Source organism: Notamacropus eugenii, chromosome 6 (genome assembly GCF_028372415.1).
Source record: "Notamacropus eugenii isolate mMacEug1 chromosome 6, mMacEug1.pri_v2, whole genome shotgun sequence".
NCBI classification, from domain to species: Eukaryota; Metazoa; Chordata; class Mammalia; order Diprotodontia; family Macropodidae; genus Notamacropus; species Notamacropus eugenii.
Window position 1 is genome coordinate 114,096,410 of NC_092877.1, and position 23,125 is coordinate 114,119,534.

The window sequence follows — 23,125 nt, forward strand, 5'->3', positions numbered from 1 at the left end:
TTTGATGTGTTTGGCAATGGTCTGGCTTGAAGAGAACTGCTGTTCACATTAAGAGCTAACATTTTCTAAATACTCTTTTAAGGGCGATGGTTAATTGCAAGAGCTTTAAAGGTCATGTTTCAGTAAAGAAGAGATGAAGACTTCCCCAGTTTAAAAGCGGCAACTTTCAGCAGTCAAGCAGTGAGCAAAAAGAAACAGCTTCCTGTGGTACAGATATTTTTGAATGGACCAGTAACATTGAATGTCTGCAGTCTAGATAGATGCTTTCAAAGGCATATGATTTCTTCATCTTTGCATATTTTCCTTTTAGGTTTTAGTAAGTGTGGACCCACTCTTCACCAAACTATATCAAGTGCATTCGTGGAACACTGGCCTCCATTTATATTTGTACTGTGTATTTTATCATTTACGTATTTGCTTTAATATAGTAGGTTCTATAAGCTCTATTTTTGCTTGATTAAATAAATACTTATCTTGAAGGAATAAAAGAAACATCTTCATGACTTTACAGAGTTAGAATGCACATTGGATAGGTGTTCAAGAGCTAGTCTGATCATCACCACTCATGTGAATAATAGTTATGCAACCTCTATATGTTTTTGTAAAATGAAGCATTGAGTTTAAGGGGGATAGTTTTTACTTTGTTGATGTTTTGCAGGCACGTGACAATTTTGTATTAGTAGCTTGAGACAATTTATTTTCAAATAGCTTATTGATAATCTCTATCTGTATACCAAATATCAGTAAAGTCTCTAACGTATTTCTGCCTATCATAAAACTTAAAAAAGCCTCCATTTTGCATCAAGTTGACAGACTAAAAAATATCTCAAGCTTATGCTGTTTCTTATATCTAATAGCATTATTAAGTTTCCTCAAACCATTCACCTCCTATGTAGTTTATTGGGGAGGAAATCATGTATGTTTGTTTGAATAGGAGACCTAAGTGATCTCACATCATTCATGCAAACATGAACCTCCAAACTCATCATGTATTTATGTAAGGTAACATCATCTTTGTGGAATGTCAAATTGAGTTTATTTCACTATTGTAAGAAATAGGAAAACAATCAAAATTTGAGTTTATCATGTTTACAAGAAAATGATATGCAGTTTTTAATGTGTATAAAATGTTTCTTTGATTGGCAGTTATATAAGAATTATAAACATATAAATATTTACAAATTATAAACATAGAAATATTTATAATTGAAAATTAAATGTAAACATCAAATGAAAATATATAAAAATACTTTGAGAAGTATAGATCACTATATAAATATGATAGAATTATTAGTAGTATTTTAAAATTCTATTATTAATATTTTTTTAGTTGTAGATTTATTGGCATAAGAAGCATCATGGCATAGCGGGCAGAGAGGCTTCCTGGAGGCTGAGGAGACCTGGCTCTAAGTTCTGACTTTGATACGTACTGATTGTAGGTAACTCCTTAAGACTAAAAGTTGCAATTAAGGTGGCAACCTGTATTAGCAGAAGGGGTTTCCTTCCTAGTAGTTTCTTATGTCAGTGAAACAATAGGTCTCTTTAAGTGCACAGACACAGCCTTCTTTTTCTCTAATATATTATGGAGATTCATTTCTAAAAAAGAAAACAACTCCCTGTAAAGGTGCTGCCCACAAATAGATAACACACATGCTCAAATTTATTTTTTTTTACATTTCCTCATAACAAAACTTTTTGTTGTTTTTGTTTCCTTAAATAAAAGGGTCAGTTTTATGTAGAAATATTCCTTTGTTATTTTCAAGACCCTTGGGTAAATCTCTGCTTCTCTGAGCCTCAATTTCTCCATCTTTAAATTGAGGGAGGTAGACTAGAAGTTCTCCAAGATTTTTTTTAGATTTAAATTTCTCTTATTCTAGGAATCAAATCACTGCAGTTTTTTCAGTCTGTGCTTATGTTCCTGCCCTTCTGATGCATGTTGTGTGGGATATGGAAGAAAGAGAAAAACATGACCCAATGAGTTTGGAATTTTATATGATTGACTAAACACTGAAATTTGAAAAAAAACTGAGAAGAATTCAAGATAGTCTGTGATTAAGTATGAAGCTGCATGACGCTTATAAATGTCATAAAAGTTTAGAGGAGAAGCATGGACTTCTGATACCCAAAACAGTGCTATAAAAGGGATGAAGAAACTTACTGTGGAAATGAGGAGGTTACACTAGAATCAAGAGTAGGGAACCTGTAGCCTTGAGGCCACATGTGACCTTCTAAGTCCTCAAATGTAGCCCTTCAATTGAACCCAAACTTCACAATTTGCTCTGTGGCCTCAAGGCCACAGGTTCCCCATCCTTGTAGATGTCCTCTACAATTCTTACCATTTATAAATCTATAATCCTTTCATGCTAAATAAGAGTCGTGACACAGGAGTCTGGAGATTTGGCTTCCATTTCCCACTCTGCTAATAAACTAACTAAAAATATATATGTAGCAATTCCCTCATCTATGAATTATGAGGGTGGGGCTATGTAATCTGTAAAGTGCCTTCATCTTCAAACTCTTGGAGATTAATTTAAAAGGCAAAGAAGGCACTATCAATGAAATAAAGCTAATTAGTAGTACTTTGCATGAGGAGGGTAGATCTAAACTAGTGCAAAATATGAGTTTGACTTTACTTAATCTTGGCTGATAGATATTTTATGACTTCTAGAATAAACTTATGGTCACCTTTATGGTGGAAAAATACTGAGTTTTATGTTTCTGACTATAAACAAAACTGAGCAGAGCTGAAGGAACATTAGAATTATGAATCAGTATTATGCTTCCTCTGACAGAATTATAGGTCACTATGTTTATGAATAAATTTTACAGTTGATAAGTAACCAAAAAATGCCTCAAAAGATTTTGTTGTTTAATTAATACATTTTAATATAAAGTTTATTATATTGCTTTATTATGACATACAGTGAAAATCTGGCTAGCAGATTATGCATTTATTTTTTCTAATGTATATAATGCTTAGTTTTTAAAGTTCTATAAAGTTGTGTTACCTCATATAACATTTTCTCACATAATTGTTTGAAAGTTAGTTCAGAGCTTGACAGTTCTGAGAAATATGATGGCATGTATCTTTTAAAATGTTATTTCAATATCCATTCTAACATAATGATATTGACTAGGTGATCTTAAACACATACATATTCCTTTGTTGTAAATAAAAATATGTGTGAATTAAAAAGAAGATGGGCTTTTCATGTAGTGAGACCCAAGTCTATTTGTTGAGCAGTCTATGTGCTGTATTGGCATTCTCATGGTGTTAAGTCAAAACAAAAAAAGCCCCAAGTATATTGGATAAGTGTTCTTGTGGATAAGTTATTGCAAAATATGGAAAGAGTTATATAGGATTGACAGGTATGGATGGGTTGCTATCTGAATCACTGAAGGAAATACATTGATGACATCATAGATCTATTTGATCATTTGAAAATCTGAGTTACTGTACTAAGTTAAACGCTAATTTGCTAAAGAGTAGAAATACTGCTACTAAATAAAATCCATGAAGGACATAGAATTTGGGATTTATTACTATAGAAATTGAAAGTAAAGGGAAGTGAATTAAAGATTAAACATATTTGCTGGTAATAAATTTGAAAAACTAAACGTTTTAGATGTGAGTTATCAAAGACTTTATTTAATCACATGAAATGCTGGTAAATACGAAATCTAAAAAGAAAAGACCCTCTGTCAAGAAAGGTGATCACAAACTCATAGGGCTGAGAGGCAGCATGGTAGCCCCTAACAACTACCACCTCCAACACCCACTAATTATTTCACAAGTCACTTAACACCTTTGAGTCTGTTTCCTTATCTGTTAAGTAGTTACAGAAATATACACGCTACCTCCTTCACTGTGTTCTTTCAAACAAAGTTGTATCAGTAAGCACCCGGACGTACGCAGGGGGAGCCTGCTATCACAGGTTTTTTGATCTGGTTTTCTAAAAGGAAAGGCAACAATCTCCTTTAATCAAGCACATGTATCGTTCACTTAGTTCAGGGGAAAAAGTCAGCATTCTGAACTTCAGAGAAAATGCAAAGAAATCTAAATCAACAGACAGCAGTTCCAAACTATCTGACAGTAAGCAATATATGCATAGTTACCAGAGAGGGAAGCACTAATATCAGGGTTTTCAAAGTCAGAAAGTTCCCTAGCAGCTTCCCAGATTCTCATCTGCCCAAACATATACTTCCAATCAGTAAACTCCAAAGTAAAACTGCACCTCAGAGTCTTTAAACACTAATTTTTAGAACCAGAGGGCATCACAATCCTTGAGAACCAGTGCCTCATTAAAAAATTAACAAAAGTGTGGGCCTTCCTACAAATCTTCCCAGGTCCATTAATGGGTAGGGAAGATCTTTCTATAAAGAAACAAAATTATATTAACAATAAGCAAAAAATGAATTATCAATACAAAATTGAACTGTAAATTTTGTCTAAAGAGTTAGGTAAATGTGAGCCACTATGTCAATATAACAGGTAGAGATCTCAAAAAAGTCATCAAATCTATTCAAGAAAAATCAAAATCACCTAATAGATATCCTTGATGCATCCAGCTTTATAGTTAAGTAGAACACGTTTGCTAAACTATTCCAAATTTTCCTAGCTTGCCTGGTTCTATGGAAAAAAATGGTGATATGAAAAAATATACTTTTCTACTTCTCCAATATAAATTGCTATTGACTATGGTAAGCAGGTTTTATCAACTTTCTTTTTTTAGTATATCTTTATTTGTTTTGTTAAATATTTTCCAGTTATGTTTTTTAAATTAACATTCATTTAAAATTTTTAAATTCTAAATTCTCTCATCCCTCTCCTACCCATTGAGAAGGTAAGCAATTATCCATTTGAAGGCATGCAAAAGGTCATGTTGCAAAAGAAAATACACAGAACAGGAAAAACAAATAAAGTGAAAAAGAATGTTTCAATCTATACTCAGTGTTCATCAATCCTCTGTCTGGAGGTGAATAACATTTTTGTCATATGTCCTTTGGAATTGTCTTGAATCATTATCTTGATTAAAGTAGCTAAGGTTTTTACATTGTAAACACAATTGTAACACATTTGCCATTACTGTGTATAATATTCTCCTATCTCTGCTCACTTTGCCATTGTTAACACATTGCCATTACTATGTACAATATTCTCCTATCTCTGCTCACTTTACTTTGTATCAGTTCTTATGAACCTTCCCAGGTTTTTCTGAAAAGCATCCCACTCATCATTTCTTCCAGCTTAATAATATTTTATCATACACAGCCCATAAAATACCTGTAAAAAATGACTCTCAACAAATTCTAGAACAGCAGAAACCACAGAATAACATAGTGAAAGAGATTTTTCAGCCAAAGGTAACCAGAAAGGCCAACAGGAAAGGTCTATTTCACAGGACACTGAGTGAAGCAGAGCCCAGTGCTGGCCCCTTGGCACCATGAGGAACAGGACCAGAACAGGCCTCCAGCGTAGACTCCCCAGCAGGGAGGATCTCAGATCCCTCAACCCACAAGAAACAAAGAAAGCTTCAAAGGTCAGTGACAGAACTTTCCCAACTGGGCGAGAGGGGAGCAGGGTCCCCACCCCCAGCATGGGCCCCATGTGTTGGTGGCAGTAGCAGCAGCAGCGGCATCTATCTGTTAAGCATTCTGTCTAAAGCCTCTGGGGGAAATGAGAAACTGATCTAAATTTCAACCCTGAGCAAGGTCCTGGGGTGAGCAGGAATACCAGGACCCTCCTCTTCACAAAGGATTCAGAAGTCAAGTAACTGCCTAGGAAAATGCCCCTCAAAAAAGGAAAAAAAAATAAGACCATAGAAAGTTATTTTCTTGGTGAACATGTATGTTCTTCCATCCTTTCAGATGAGGAAGAACGATGCATACAGTGAGAGAAAGCCAAGGCTTCTCCATCCAGTACCTCCAAAATGAATATGCAGTGTTCTCAGACCACGGAAGAGCTTGAAATGTGAGTCAGCAGCTTGCTAATAGAGACCAAAATGCTGGAGAAAATAACACCTTTAAAACTAGGATAACTCAATTGAAAAAAGAGGTTCAAAAAGGAAATGAGGAGAAGGCTTTAAAAAACAGAATTAGCCAAATGTAAAAGGAGGTTCAAAAGCTCACTGAAGAAAAAAGTTCCTTAAAAATGAGAGTGGAGCTGAGGGAAGCTAATGACTTCACAGTGAACCAAGAAATTACAAACAAAATTTAAAAAAATGAAAAAAATAGAAGATAATATGAACTATTTCATTGGAAAAAACAACTGACATGGAAAATAGATCCAGGAAAGAAAATTTAAAAATTATGGGACTACCTGAAAGCCATGATCAAAATAGAGCCTAGACATTATCTTTCATGAAATTATGAAGGAAAACTGCCTTGATATTCTAGAACCAGAGGGCAAAATAAATATTTTTTTGGGGGGGCACTTCTTTTTTTTAAATTATTTTTTAATGTTTAACAATCATTGCTATACAATTGAGATTTTATCCCACCCACACCTACCCCCCACTACCCCCCCCTCCCTCCCCACGACTGCATACAGTTCTGTATAGGTTCTACATCTACTTTCCTATTGAGTATATTTTCACTATAGTCATGCTATGTAGTCGGACTAAAATAAATGGAAGAAATCATATAATAAATCAAAACATGATACACAAAAACATACACATACACAAACATGATCTGCTACATTCTGCAAATGACTTCCATATTTCTTTCTCTGAGTGTGGAAGGCATTTTGCCTTAGAGAACCACCATTGGGATTTTATTATTTTTTTTAAGAAGTTCTTGCATTATTACAAAATTCCAAGTCTACCAGAAAAAACTCTCGCACACTGTGGTCATTGCTGTGCACAAAGTTCTCCTGGTTCTGCTCCTTTCACTCAGCATCAGGTCATATAAGTCCTTCCAGGCCTCTCTGAAGTCTTCTTGTTCATCATTTCTTATGGCACAATAGTACTCCATTACATTCATATACCATAATTTATTCAGCCATTCCCCAATTGATGGACATCCCCTTGACTTCCAGTTTTTGGCAACTACAAAGAGGGCTGCTATAAATATTTTTGTACATGTGGGACCCTTTCCCATTTTTATGATCTCTTGGGGATACAGTCCTAGTAGCGATACTGCTGGGTCAAAGGGTATGCACATTTTTGTAGCCCTTTGGGCATAGTTCCAAATTGCTCTCCGGAATGGTTGGATGCACTCGCAGCTCCACCAACAATGAATTAGTGTTCCAACTCTCCCACATCCTCTCCAGCATTTATCATTTTCTTGTTCTGTCATGTTTGCCTATCTTATAGGTATGATGTGGTAACTCAGAGTTGTTTTGATTTGCATCTCTCTAATCAACAGTGATTTAGAGCATTTTTTCATATGATTATAGATATCTTTAATTTCTTCTTCTGAAAATTGCCTGTTCATATCCTTTGACCATTTATCAATTGGGGAATGACTTGTATGATTACACATTTGAGTCAGTTCTCTATATATTCTATAAATGAGGCCTTTATCCCCGAGCTTAGCTGTAAAAATTCTTTCCCAATTTACTACATCCCTCCGGATTTTGGTTGCATTGGGTTTGGTTGTGCAAAAACTTCTCAGTTTAATGTAATCAAAATTATCCATTTTGCATTTCATAATGCTTTCTATCTCTTCTTTAGTAAAAAATTCTTCCCTTCTCCATAAATCTGATAAATACACTATTCCTTGCTTCTCCATTTTATTCATGGTATCAATCTTTATACCTAAATCATGTACCCATTTGGACTTTATTCTTGTGTACGGTGTCAGGTATGGGTCTTTGCCTAATTTCCGCCAAACTGTTATCCAGTTTTCCCAGCAATTTTTGTCAAACAGTGAATTCTTATCCCAGAAGCTGGGGTCCTTGGGTTTATCAAACAGAAGGTTGCTATATTCCTTGCCTACTGCGTCTTGAGTGCCAAGTCTATTCCACTTGTCTACCTCTCTGTTTCTTAGCCAATACCAAGTGGTTTTGATAATTGCTGCTTTATAGTACAATTTGAGGTCTGATAGTGCTAGGCCACCTTCCCAAGCATTTCTTTTAATTAGTCCCTTTGATAGTCTGGACCTTTTGTTTTTCCAAATGAATTTTGATATTATTTTATCCAGCTCTAGAAAATAATTGTCTGATAGTTTAATTGGTATGGTACTAAATGAGTAAATTAATTTAGGTAGAATTGTCATTTTTATTATATTAGCATGGCCTACCCATGAGCAGCTAATGTTTTTCCACTTACTTAAATATGACTTTATTTGTGCCAAAAGTGTCTTGTAATTGTGTTCATATAATCCCTGGGTTTGTTTTGGCAGGTAGACTCCTAAGTATTTTATACTGTTTACCCTAGCTTTAAATGGGATTTCTCTTTCTATCTCTTGCTGTTGGACTTTGTTGCTAATATATAGGAATGCAGAAGATTTTTGTGGGTTTATTTTGTAACCTGCAACTTTGCCAAAGTTGTTTATTACTTCAAGTAATTTTTTACTTGAATCTCTGGGATTCTCTAAGTGAATCATCATATCATCTGCAAAGAGGGATAACTTAGTTTCTTCTTTGGCTATTCTTATTCCTTCAATATCTTTATCTTGTCTAATTGCTACAGCTAACATTTCTAGTACCATATTGAATAATAGTGGTGATAATGGACATCCTTGTTTCACCCCTGATCATATTGGGAATGCATCTAGCTTATCCCCATTGCATATAATGCTTGCTGAAGGTTTAGATAGATACTGCTTATTATTTTATGGAAAGTTCCCTTTATTCCTACATTCTCCAGTGTTTTTAGTAGGAATGGATGTTGTATTTTGTCAAAAGCTTTTTCTGCATCTATTGAGATAATCATGTGGTTTTTGTTAGCTTTGTTGTTGATGTGATCGATAATGCTAATAGTTTTCCTAATATTGAACCATCCCTGTAATCCTGGTATGAATCCTACCTGATCATAATGTATTAGTCTTGTGATAAGATGCCGTATTCATTTTGCTAAAATCTTATTTAAAATTTTTGCATCTATATTCATTAGGGAAATTGTTCTATAATTTTCTTTCTCTGTTTTGTCTCTTCCTGGTTTGGGTATCAAAAATCATATTTTTATCATAGAAAGAATTTGGGAGGACTCCTTCTTCCCCAATTTTCAAAAATAGTCTATATAGTATTGGAATTAACTGTTCTTTAAATGTTTGATAGAATTCACTTGTGAATCCATCTGGCCCTGGAGATTTTTTCATAGGGAGTTCATTGATGGCTTGTTCAATTTCTTTTTCTGAGATGGGGTTGTTTAAGTATTCAACTTCCTCTTCTGTTAATCTGGGCAATTTGTATTTTTTAAAATATTCATCCATCTTGTTTAGATTATCGAATTTGTGGGCATAAAGTTGGGCAAAGTAGTTTCTAATTATTGTTTTAATTTCCTCCTCATTGGAGGTGAGTTTACCCCTTTCATTTTTAATATTAGTAATTTGATTTTCTTCTTTCTTTTTTAAATCAGATTGACCAAAGGTTTATCAATTTTATTAGTTTTTTCATAAAACCAACTATTGATTTTATTTATCAATTCAATAGTTTTCTTAATTTCAATTTTATTAATCTCTCCTTTGGTTTTCAGTATTTCTAATTTGGTATTTACTTGGGGATTTTCAATTTGTTCTTTTTCTAGCTTTTTCAACTGCAAGCCCAAGTCATTGATCTCCTCTTTCTCTATTTTATTTATGTAAGCATTCAAAGATGTAAAACTTCCCCTAATAACTGCTTTTGCAGTATCCCATAAGTTTTGGTATGTTGTCTCACTATTGTCATTCTCTTGAATGAAATTGTTGATTGTTTCTATGATTTCTTTTTTAACCCAACCCTTATGTAGGATTAGATTATTTAGTTTCCAATTGATTTTTGGTTTATCTTTCCATGGCCTTTTGTTACATGTAATTTTCAATGCATTATGATCTGAGAAGGATGCATTGATTATCTCTACCTTTCTGCACGGGATTGTGAGATTTTTATGTCCTAGTACATGGTCAATTTTTGTAAATGTTCCATGTTTTGCTGAGAAGCAGGTATATTCCTTTCTATTCCCATTCAATTTTCTCCAAAGATCTATCATATCTACCTTATCGAGAGTTTTATTTACCTCCTTAACCTCTTTCTTGTTTGTTTTGAGGTTAGATTTATCAAGTTCAGAGAGGGGGAGGTTGAGGTCCCCCACTAGTATAGTTTTGCTGTCAATTTCTTCCTTCAACTCCCTCAACCTCTCCTCCAAGAATCTGGATGCTATCCCACTTGGAGCATACAAGTTTAGTAATGATATTGCTTCATTGTCTATAGTGCCTTTTAGCAGGATATAGTTTCCATCCTTATCCCTTTTGATTAGATCTATTTCTGCTTTTGCTTTGTCTGAGATTAGGATTGCTACTCCTGCCTTTCTTACATGAGCTGAAGCACAATATATTCTGCTCCATCCTTTGACCTTTATCCTATGTGTATCCCCCCGTTTCAAATGTGTTTCTTGTAAGCAGCATATTGTTGGATTATGGCTTTTAATCCATTCTGCTATCCGTCTCCGTTTTATGAGAGAATTCATTCCATTCACATTCACAGTTATGATTACAGTCTGTGTATTTCCCTCCATCCTCTTACCCACCATTTGTGCTTTTAGCTCTCCTGTCTCCCTTCCCCTCCTCAATAGTATTCACTTTTCACCCCCTCCTCCTGCAGCCTTCCCCTCCTTCTTTTAGCCCCCCTCCCTTTTACTCCCCTTTACTCTTATTGCTTCTTCCCTCCCTTTTAGCCTCCCTCTCCTTTCTTCCCTCTTCCCCTCCTACTACCTATAGAGCTAGTTAGGATTATCTACTTAAGTTTATTGTTCCCTCCTTTAAACAAATCAGATGAGAGTACCTCTCAAACAATGCTCATCTCCCTCCCCTCCTTCTCTCTACTATAGTTTTGTACTTCTTCCTGTGCTGTAATTTGCCATTTTCTGCTTCCTCCTTTTCACACCTCCTATTACAATCTCTTCTCATACTTAAATCATATTTTTGATATGACATCATTTACTTTATACCCGTTCCCTCTATGTATATCCCTTTTATCATAATAGCTGCACAGTTCTCAAGATTAGCATGTATCATCTTCCCTTATAGGAGGTAAACAGTTTGCCCTAATTGAGTAACATGTTTTTGTTTTTGTTTTTTCCCCCCTGTTTACCTTTTTATGATTCTCTTGAGACCTGCATTGGAAGATCAAATTGCCTATTGAGTTCTGGCATTTTGGTCAGGAAGCTCTGGAAATCCCTTATTTCATTGAATGACTTTCTCCTTGCCTGAAATGTTATGCTGAACTTTGCTGGGTAGTTGATCCTTGGTTGAAGTCCCAACTCCTTTGCCTTACGGAATATTGGGTTCCAATTCTTTTGATCTTTTAATGTAGAAGCTGCAAGGTCCTGTGTGATCCTGACTGTATGTCCTTGATATTTGAATTTTTTCTTTCTGGCTGCTTGTAGTATTTTCTCCTTCACTTGAAAGCTCTGGAATTTGGCAACGATATTTCTTAGGGTTTTGAGTTTGGGATCCCTTTCGGGAGGGGAACGGTGGATTCTTTCGATGACTGTTTTGCCCTTTGGGTCTAGTACTTCTGGGCAGTTTTCCTTGATGATTTCCTGGAAGATATTGTCCAGACTCTTTTCTTCATCATGGGTTTCTGGCAGGCCAATAATTCTTAAATTTTCTCTCCTGGATCTATTTTCCAGGTCAGTTATTTTTCCAATTAAATATTTTACATTTTCTTCCATCTTTTCATTCTTCAGATTTTGTTTGACTAATTCTTGCTGCCTCATTGAGTCATTAGATTCTACTTGCCCAATTCTAATCTTCATCATGTTGTTTTCTTCAGTTAACTTTTGCATCTCCCTTTCCATCTGACCAATTTTTCCCTTTAAGGAGCTATTTTCTCCATTTAATTTTTGTACTTCCTTTTCCATTTGACCAATTTTCCCAGTTAGGTTTTGTGTTTCTTTTTCCATTTGATGAATTTTCCCAATTAGGTTTTGGGTTTCCTTTTCCATTTGATTAACTCTTCTTTTTAGGGAATTATTTTCTCCAGTTAACTTTTGAACTTCCTTTTCCATCTGTTCAATTTTCATTTTCAAAGTGATGTTCTCATCAGTGAATTCTTCTTTTATAATTAAAATTATTGGCCAGTTTTTCTTCTATTTCCTTCTTCACCTGTTCCAGGAAATCTAGTTGTGCTTGAGAGAGGTTCATAGTCCCTTCAGAAGTTTCAAATGGAAGGACAGTCTCAGCTCTGACTTCTTTGGTGTTTGTGTTTTGGTCCTTATCCCCATAGAAAGATTCTATGGTTTTTTCTCCCTTCTGCTTTTTCCTATTCATGATGTTGGCTGAGTGTTGTAGCTTCTGGTTCTTTCAGTCAGAAGGTACAGAACTTTGTGTTGAGCTGATGTGTGAAAAAGCTAAAAGCAGGTTTTTATTTTTTGTTTCCCAGATCACCCCTGGGGTTAGCTTGTTAAGTGTATGGGAGGGGTGGTCTGGTCACAGGAGATCTCCTCAGCTGAACTGAGGGAAAGGCAAGCTCTGGGGATGGTGATCCCAGCTTCCCTATTGTCTTCCCTTTTCCCCTGGACGGCTGAGGCACGCCTAGATGCTAATGCGTGTTGCCACCCCTCCTGGGGCTTGTCTCCCAGCGTTGAGGCTTGCCTGGGTCTCAGTGCTAATTTTCTCTGTCCTGGGTCCTCTGTCCTTCCTGTTCACCTCTGCCACAGTAGGAAGAATCCCCTTTTGCTATTTTCCTAGCCTCTGGTGTTATGAGACTAATTTGCCCCCTTCTGCTGTTCCCGCTGATCCAGGATTTTTCTGGGGAAATATTTTATGGATCTTTCACAGTCATCAGGGGGGTGGAGAGAGCATTTACTGATCACTCTGCCATCCTGGCTCCCGGAAGTTCAAGTAGGTGACTTACTGAAGTTTAGTCTTCAGGCTGAAGGTTTCAAGGGCTGCTGCGCTGATATCTGGCACTCAGCGGCTCTCACCAGCTCGGTTTGGCTTGTCTCCTGCTCTGCTGGTTCTGCCCGCTGCTCTCGGGCTTCTCAGGTTCCTTCCGCCCCGCTGCGCTGACCACGCTGCGCTGTGCGCTGGGGGCTCATCCCTGCAGAACAGATCCTTCCCGTGGACCTTCCAGTCTAACCTGGGCTCCAAATCTGTCAAAGTCTGTCACCCACTGGATTCCACACCTCCAAAGTTTGGTCAGATTCTCCTTTCAGAGGTATCCAGAGGAGTTTATCCAGGAGCTTAGGTGAGTCGTTGCTTTCACTCCGCCATCTTGGCTCCGCCCCCGGCCAAAATAAATATTGAAAGAATTCACTAATAACCTCCTGAAAGAGACCTGAAAAGAGATACTCTGAGGAATATTGTGGCCAAATTTCAGAGTTCCCAAGTTAAGGAGAAAATATTGCAAGCAGTTAGAAAGAAACAAGTCAAGTATTGTAGAAATACAATCAGAATAACACAGGATGTGGCAGCTTCTACATTAAGGGATTGAAGGGCTTGGAATAGGATATTCCAGAAGTCAAAGGAACTGAGATTAAAACCAAGAATCACCTACCCAGCAAAACTTAATATAATACTTCAAGGGAAAAATGGTCATTCAATGATATGGAGGACTTTGAAAAATTCTTGATGAAAAGACAAGAACTGAAGAGAAAGTTTGGCTTTCAAACACAAGAATCAAGAGAAGCATAAAAAGGTAAATAGGAAAAGAGAGATCATAAAGGATTTTCTAAAGCTGAAGTGTTTACATTCCTACATGGAAAGATAATATTTGTAACTCATGAAACTTTTCCTAGTATTTGGGTAGGTGGAGGGATAATACACACACACACAGACACACACACACACACACACACACACACACACACACACACATAGACAGTGAGCACAGGATGAGTTGAATCAGGATGATATCTATAAAAAAATAAAATTAAGGGGTGAGAGAAAAATATATTGGGAGGAGAAAGGGAGAAATGGAATGGGGCAGACTATCACTCATGAAGGAAATAAGAAAAATCTTTTTCAACGGAGGAGAAAAGGGAGGAAGTGAGAGGAGAAGAGTGAAGCTTACCCTTTACGTGTCACTTAAGGAGGGAATAACATGCTCACTAAATTTGGTATGAAAATCTATCCTACACTACAGGAAAGTAGGGGAGAAGGGGACAAGTGGGGTGAGAGGGATGATAGAAGGGAGGGAAAATGGGAGAAGGGAGTAACTAGAAGTAAACGCTTTTGGGAAGGGACAAGGTCCAATGAGAGAATAAAATAAAGCAGGGACAGGGTAGAATGGAGGGAAATGTATCTCGCCTTACACAACATGACTATTATGAAAGTCTTCTGGAACATAATACATATATAGTCTGTATTGAACTGCTTGCCTTCTCAGTGGGGATGGGTGGGGAGGGAGCAAGGGAGAATAGTTGGAATTCAAAGTATTAGATATGAATGCTGAGAATTGTTATTGCACATACCTGGGAAATAAGAAATACAGGTAACTGGGTATAGAAATCTATCTTGCCCTACAAGAAAACAGGGAAGATGGGGATAAGGGAAGGTGTGTATGTGTGTTTCTCCTTCATTGCTGAAGAAGACCATGCCATCAGAGTAATAATGACATGACTTGCACTTGACTTTGTTGTTTTGAGTGAGGGAGGGCTGTGCAGGTCACTTTTCCTCCAGAGCCATCTGAATCCAGTGACCAGATATTCATCAGGATGACTGAGGATGACCCAGGATGAGACAATTGGGGCTAAGTGACTCGCCCAAGGTCACACAGCTAGTGAGTGTCAAGTGTCTGAGGTGAGATTTGAACTCTGGTCCTCCTGACTCCTGCACTGAATTACCTAGCTGCCCCAAGGGAAAGGTGGGGTGTGATAGAAGGGAGGGCACATTGAGGGAAGAGGTAATCAGAATGCAAAGTGTTATGAGGTGGGGGGAGGGGACAGATGGGGAGAAAAATTGGAACTCAAAATTTTGTGGAAATGAATGTTGTAATCTAAAAATTAGTAAATAAATAAAGAAATCTTTCTTAAAAAAAAGTAACATTTTATTGCAATCATATACCCAACTTGTTGCAGCACTTCCCAACTGATGAGCATCCCCTCAACTTCCAGTTCTTTGCAACACAAAAAGAGTTCCTCTATATAGTTTTGTACAGATAAGTACTTTTCCATTTGTTTGTCTCTTTGGAATACAGACCCAGTTCTGGTATCACTGAGTCAACACAGGTACCCACAATTTTATAACTCTTTAGGTAGCTTCAAATTGCTCTTCAGAAGGATTAGACCAGTTCACAACTCCACTTGTTGACAACTTTTGATGCTATTTTTAATGATGTGAATTTTTGAATACGTAAATCATTTGATCTAAATACCTTTTAAAAGATGACTATACTGTGTAGCATAATTGGAAAGATCCTTGAGTTTGGAATTAGAGGACTTTTTGTTTGAATCCTGCCTCTGCTCCTTATTATCTTTGTGAACTTGACCATCATTTACCCCCTTTATGGGCCTCAGTTTCCTTGTCTGTAAAATGAAGAGGATTGGATTACATGATCTCTTAGGACCTTTCAATTTTTTTGGTTCTATAATGTTATGAATAAGTACTCATTTATGAAATATTCTTGGAGAGGAAGATTTCCTCTTCTTCTTCCCTTAATACAGTGAATCTGAAGTATTAAGTTAAAAGGGAAAAAGTTTGGAAAATGATATTGCCAGATGGTAGAGGACATGGTATGTCCTGTAATAATATATAACCGGTTAAACTTCAAGAAGAAAAATTGTACATTTGTTAAGCTTATCTTTCCTCATTGTGTGTGTGTGTGTGTATGTGTGATCAGTTTCAGCAAGTAAAATAATAAGTACAAACTGTGTGCAAGGTGCATTCCCAGGCCCTTTGTGAGATATTTCTTTTGTGCTTAGTGGTTCTTATACTTTACAAAATCAAGTATATTACAACATAAAATAAAATTCATTGCTTTTTCCTGTGGTTTCTCCCAGACATAGCATGTATGCAATAAATTTTGAAGATAAGCATTACATTCTATACTTTTACATAAACTCTTTCTGATGACCACCTGACTGGGAGATTAATCCATTTTATGATCCTGTATATGTAGAATTCTAATCTGAATAAATTTGTGTTTGAATATTAGGTTTGTTGAATTCAATCATTGTTTTAAAACCAAACAATTTAAAAATGGCATTAGAATAGCAGTGGAGGTTATGCTCATTCAACATGCCTGTTTAATGTTCTTAGTCATGGTCATTCATATTTCTTCAATAAGCTTTCAGCTGTTAGAGGACTAGATATTCCCCATTGTTAGAATCCATTTTATTCATAACTATAAATTATTGTTTTATGAACATAGTTATCTGAAATGAATGATATGATTGACGTTTTGCTAATTAGCCCACCTAGAGGCGGGTATTTCAGTGAGTACAAAACTAGAAACACCAGAAAAGAATGACCAGTGACACTTGACATCAAGATTGAGCTAAGGATCATAAACTACTAAAGCCCACTCAATAGATAGACTAAATAAATATTTTTTGTTAGTCTATAGCACCACCCAGTGTTATGGAATCCTCAGTAGAGAATAATACACAGTGGGCTTCAATGCCAAGGCATAAAGACACTAAGGTGACATTCTGAAAAATAAAGAGGGGAAATACTATAAGGAAATGGAGTTTTTGAAAGTTGTTTTGGTGCATCACATCTACTATTATATCAGAAGACATTATATTAAGAAAAAAATAAAACCAAATCAGTAATGAACACACCAAACTGTCAACTGGCAATTTTTCTCTCTTTCAGTACTTATTACTTAAGAGAGAATCTTGGTAACATTATTTAGACTCTATTAATTCACTGTGTATTGTAAAATGCTTAAGAAACCCAAAGAGATTATTCCAGATGTCACTATGGATTCAGGTTCCCTTTCTGTGGTATATTTTTCCATAATGATAACAACTTCTTTGAATTAAGTAACAGACAACATTGAAAATAGTTTTGTAAGAAGGAGGTAGGAACTTGTTTTTCTATAATGCTTATCACCATAGGGAATTGATGTTTTAAAGTCATGCTATTCTTATATTAAACACCATAGAGCCAAAGGATAAATATTCATATTTAGGAATAGCTATGACATAGGGAGTAGAAATAATAAAAAAGTTTAAAGATTTCTTCATTGCTTATTTCCTAAGGAGATATGGGAAAAAAGTCACTGTTTTTCAAGTTCTTAGTTACGAGATTTTTCTGACTTCATCTTATATATTTTCATAAATACTTATATCTTAAAATTTGCTCAAATATTATGTTACACTTTGCTTTGTTTCTTTCTCCTGTATTTACAAGGTGTTCTGCTATGCACAGACATGGACTTCTTTTCTGACTTCCCTACATTCCTTTCCAAGGACAGTACAAACACTCCATACTGATAACAGCAACTAACTCTAGTTTTTCATACTTAGAGACTACTTCCACTTACGGATTCGGCCATCAGGTCAAATACGTGGAAAGCCATAGCATTGCACAATGAAGAAAGACGAGGGTTCCAATCCAATACCTGGTACATAATCATGTGTGACCTTGGTCAAGTCATTTAACCACTCATTCTCCATTTCCTCATCTGTAAATTGAGGAAACTGAACTAGTTGAACCTTCTAGATTTCTTTTAGCTCTACGTTTAAGATACTGAGTCTTAAAAGTAAAGTCATCCTCTGTCTCCTAAAATGACTTCCTTTGCTATTTCTGTCAATGATACTTCTTTTCTTGTCTTTCTCCCCATCCTGTACTAGCTCTGTTATTTCATTGATCAAGAACCTCCCCCTACAGAGTGTTTTCTAACAATTCGTATCACCATCTGATCTGATGCTTAAGGTCTTAGTGAACTGCCTTGGGCACTGAGAAGCTAAATTAACAAGGCCACCATCCGATTCAATAGTATTAGAAGGAGGACTTTAAAAGAATTCTATACCAAAATGTCTCCTTGCTCTTTATTTTGAAAACACTTTTATTAATTCGATTTTATTAATTTAAGTATTATTATATACATTTAGAATATAATACAAATTGTAGAAAGAAAAGTGGACTTGATATCATTAGCATTCATTTATGTTCTAGTAAGAAAGAAATGACTAAGAAATCTGAGCAAACCAAATTATTTTTATGAATGCCTAGGCAATAATCTTATTTTCCTTTTAATTACAAAAATGACTTTATTTAAAAATTTTTCTAGAGTGAGATAGGTGGGAAAATTATTTAAGATAATTAAATAAATGGAATAGGAGAAAATGAAAGTATTTGGATGTGGACAAGTAAATTGCAGTTTTCTGTTTACAAGAAATCAATTTTTAAAAAAATAAGTGGAGACCAAGAATTTTCTGAGATTGAGTTACAGTTATTGGTTACGTTTTATTTTGAAGTATTATTGACACTGAGGATTTTTATGTCATTTTTCTACAAAAAAATGTAGTGTATAAATATAGCAGGATTGTCTAACGGGAAGAATACAAGAAAGGAAGGAAGAGAAGGCAAGGTGAAGAATGAACAATATAAGAAATTTGCTAAAGGCTTCAGTTGTTCATGTTTCATATAGTTACTGACAGAACAACAATATTTGGTGATTGCTGTCTGTTTCATACTGTATTTATTTCATCTTCCAGTTGTTCGTAGTTCCAAAGAAGAGAATGGTATACCTAGGACTGATCTTGGGTTTGGAGTCAATTCTCCATAGTTCCAAAATATGCATGCTATACTCTTACCTGGTGTCTCTAATTCCTAAATGAGCTATATTATTACTTCCATAGTGTTAGATGAATACAAAGTCACATTCACTAATATGGTGGATCTGTTATTTTTTTCTATACCTATTAAATCAATTTTGTTTCTAGTGATTTAGAAAAGTAAATATTTAATTTTGGTTTCCTTCTGGATCAATTCAGATTAAATAATATGGGATCTGCCTAGTATGGGCAAAAATCCATTTAAAAAGAATATGATGTTATCTTAATCATTAAAAATTTGTCATTTGAAGCTCTATTTGAAAGGTCTGGGAAGAAGCTGAGAACAAGAAAAAGTCAATCCCCTTTTTCAGACATTCTTGTGTTTCAGGTAGCTCAGAGAGGGAACTGAGTGATTTAATTGTCTGGATGGCACAGCAAGAGATCCTCTGAAGCTTTAGTGAGCTTGGCTCTGTGGCATCTTGCTTCTCTTTCACAAAAAACAGACTCTTTGGCTGCCTAGCAGGGAGATTTAGTAAGCATGGATATAAGAGGCTAACAAAGAAAAAATGCTGTTATTTATTATTCACTAATCTCCCAGGGTTTGATGCCACTTGGAGTGAGTAGACTTCCAAATGAGATATTTAACTCTCAAGATTCAGCCCAGGTTAAAAAAATGAAAACAAACTAGATGATCAAATTCATGCAGGACAAAATATAGGAAATTTCTATAGTAGTAGCCACTATAATGAGCCTCTATATAATTCCTTAATTTCTGGATATGGATAAACATATCCTTAGTTACTAATTCTATGAACATAGATTACAAATCAGAACCTTGGAACTGGGAAAGACCTAAGATGTATTCTATCTGCTTCAAACCCCCATTTTGGGGTAGGTAAGAAACTAAAGGATTTCATGACACAGGGAAAGGAGTACTGATTCTAGACTCAGAGGACCTGGATTCAAATCTTACCTCTGAAGGATTATTACACTACCTCTATAAAATAAGGTAAATTGGTTTGGATGGCTTCCAAGGCTCCTTCAAGCTATATAACTATACACCTATGCCTTTATTAAGTGCAGAATTAAAATCAGTAATCTATTTTCAATGGACACAAGATAAGTAGTACATTGCCACTTAACTTTAGTAAAATCAAAATTTCCTGCTTACTGATGATAGTAACTGTTTTACTTAATTGCTTCCTTTGTTTTTATACCTCTGTTTCCTCTTCTACTTTATAGACAGCCTGAAATTCAATAAGAAAGCAATTTGAGTACAACATTTAACTACCTTCCTTTACCACGGAAAATTTAGGAGACAGCTCTTCAGAATTAAATTCTTTGCTTTAGTTTTTTTTAATCACATTAAATGTTTCCAGCATGAATCAGAGGGATTTGATAGAAATTATACTAATTTTCGGTCCCCCCCAAATCAACATAACAATATAAATTCATTATCCTGCTTAACTAAAAATGACATTTATTTAGTTACTCATTTAATCATTTATTTGTCTACCTATCTTTTTACTTATTTATTTGTTTGTTCATGCCCTTATTTATTACTTTATTTATTTGTTGACTTGATTAATTACTTACTTTCATTGATCCCTTTGTTTTATTTCAGTCTTTTCTGGGTATAACTAACTTCTTTCTCCCTTATTCCCACTGCTCTCACCTGCACTCTGCAGGCTTCTGTAGCACCAATCATGGTCACACACCTGAGGACTGCTGCTATGAATAATTTCAAGGGGCTAATCACATAGTTTAATGAACTTCAACTCTTTCTTCAACAATAAACTAAACATTGTTCAATAAAGTAAAGTACCCCATTCATAGCAACATCTTTAAACATTACCAAGTGTCCAAGTAAAGTCCACACCATCCACCCTTAAGTCTCACTCAGTAAGAACAATCTTCTTAATCAACATCAAGGGTCCAAGTAAAGTCCCCTTTTATCTTAACTCAAGGTTGACTTCTAAGTCCCATGGCTCTTCCTCTGTGAGCAAACTCTCATCTGGATTCACACATAGGCAGCTCTCTGCTCCGGCTCCATGTCTCAGCTCAGGGAGACTACTCCTTTCAGCAGCTTCTGCCCCTAAGAAAACAAAGCTCAACAGCCCAACAGCAATACTGACACATACTATTAGCACCGTCATCTCAATTCATCTCCAAAGTCCAGAGGTCCTGTGTTAACAGCTCAGTTCACTTTAACCACTCTCAAAAGGGGCTAAGTCTCAAGGGTGTGTTTCTGTCCTACAGCTTTATTAGTTTTCAAAATTTGGAGGCTCCTTCAGCAAGTCTCTATCATCAGAGGTCTCCTCTCTCAGCCCTTAGTCTCAGCTCTCAGCTCTTTTCTTTTCAACACTGGCTCATCCCTTCAATGCTGGCTCTCTCTTTATGTACAGATCTACTCAGTATCTGATTGGGTAGAACTCACATGTATATGTCTGATTGGCTAGAGCCCACATGCACACCTGATTGGTTAAAACTCAATCCAGAAAAACAGCAATGACCCTACCTTGCTTGCTGTTACTGCTTATTTTGTGACAAAGAAAAACAATTAAGTCAGACAAACCCAAGCAGTAACAATGGCTTACAGTCTAAACAAGATTTTGAATTTATTGTCCCTTAACCTTGCCAGTGAAAGGAGAGTTATATATTTTATCATCTCTATTTTGTGCCATGATTAGTCATAACTATTGCATAACTGTCAACATTATTGTGGTTTTTGCTTACATCATTTTAGTTATCTGGTATATTATGTTTCAATTTAATTAATTACCAAGTCATCTCATGTAAGTCTTCCTATGTTTCTCTGAATTCTTGATATTTCTTGTAATGCGCTAACATTTTACAACATTTATATGCTATTTTGTAATCACTGGGGACTCACTTTGTTTTAAATTTTTCTGCTTGTGTGTACCAACACATCCATGTGCTGCTATGGATATAAGGCTACTTATTCTGTCCTCCACCTTCTTGCCATTTGAATTTTAAGGTTATGAACTGCTTAGTCACTTTTGAGGGTAATTGCAAATTATTTTTCAGAATGACTCGGTCAGATCATAGCTCCAAGAACAATGTGTTAGTGGTCCTATCTTCCAGTAGGCCCCTCAGTAATCTCATCTTAGCAATTTATCTGAATATGAGGTAAAATACCAAAGACATTTTGATTTTCATTTTAGAATTATTGATTTTGAACATTTTCATATTTTTAATGTATATAATTGCTTACTTTTTTTTGAGGACTGTTCAGACCCATTAATCACTTATATGTTGGACAATAGGCTTTTTTCTTACATATTTGGGTTAATTTCTTATGTATTTCAAATATCACACTTTTATCAGAGGTGATTATTGCAAATACTTTGAAGTCTTCCCATGTATATCCATAGATTTAGTAATGGAAAGAGCCTTAGACTTCATCCAGACCAAGTCTCTCATTCTACAGATGAGGAAACCAAGACCCAGGGAAGTTAACAGACTAGCAAGTCTGTAGCAAGTGCCAGAAGCAAGATGACTAGGTTATTCTAACTCTTTCCAATGTACTCTTTACATAAATAGGAGATATTTTTTTAGTTCTTATACTTCTTATAGTGCCTTATGTTCCTTATTTCATTTGATTCTCAGAAAAAAAAATCTAGAGGAAATGAAATATTTTAATTTCCATTTTATAGATGAAGAAACTGAGACTGAGTAGTATAATTATTTGCCTACAATAATAAAGCTAGTTAATAGAAGAAATGAGATTTGAACTTAGGTTTTTATCATCCAAATATGTTGCCATTTCTTTCTTTTCTAAAGTACACCACAGCTATGCCTCAGCTGGGAAATATTTTATCAGAAAATTGTGTCCACCTATAGTCTTTTATGAAGTTATAACATAATTATATCAATTAGAATTTTTCCATTATCTTACAGGTGTCATTAGTTATTTCTCTCTTGCTTTCTTTTGGATGGGATAATAGATAATTGAGAATAGTAAAGAGCATATTTCTTGTTTTTATTCAATCATTTTTCAGTTATGTACAACTCTTTGTGACCCCATTTGGAATTCTCATGGCAAAGATACTAGAGTGGTTTGATATCTCCTTTTCCAGCTCATTTTTATAGGCTAAGTGGCTTGCCCAGGGTCACACAGCTAGTAAGTGTCTGAGGCTATATCTGAAATCAGGAAGATGAGTCTCCCTAACTCCATTCCTGGTATAATAACCATTGCACTATCTAGCTGCTCATAAAGAACATTTGTAGTTTTCCAAATACAATTATAACAGTTAATAAATGGTTTGGTGCACAAAACAGTAAACAGAGTG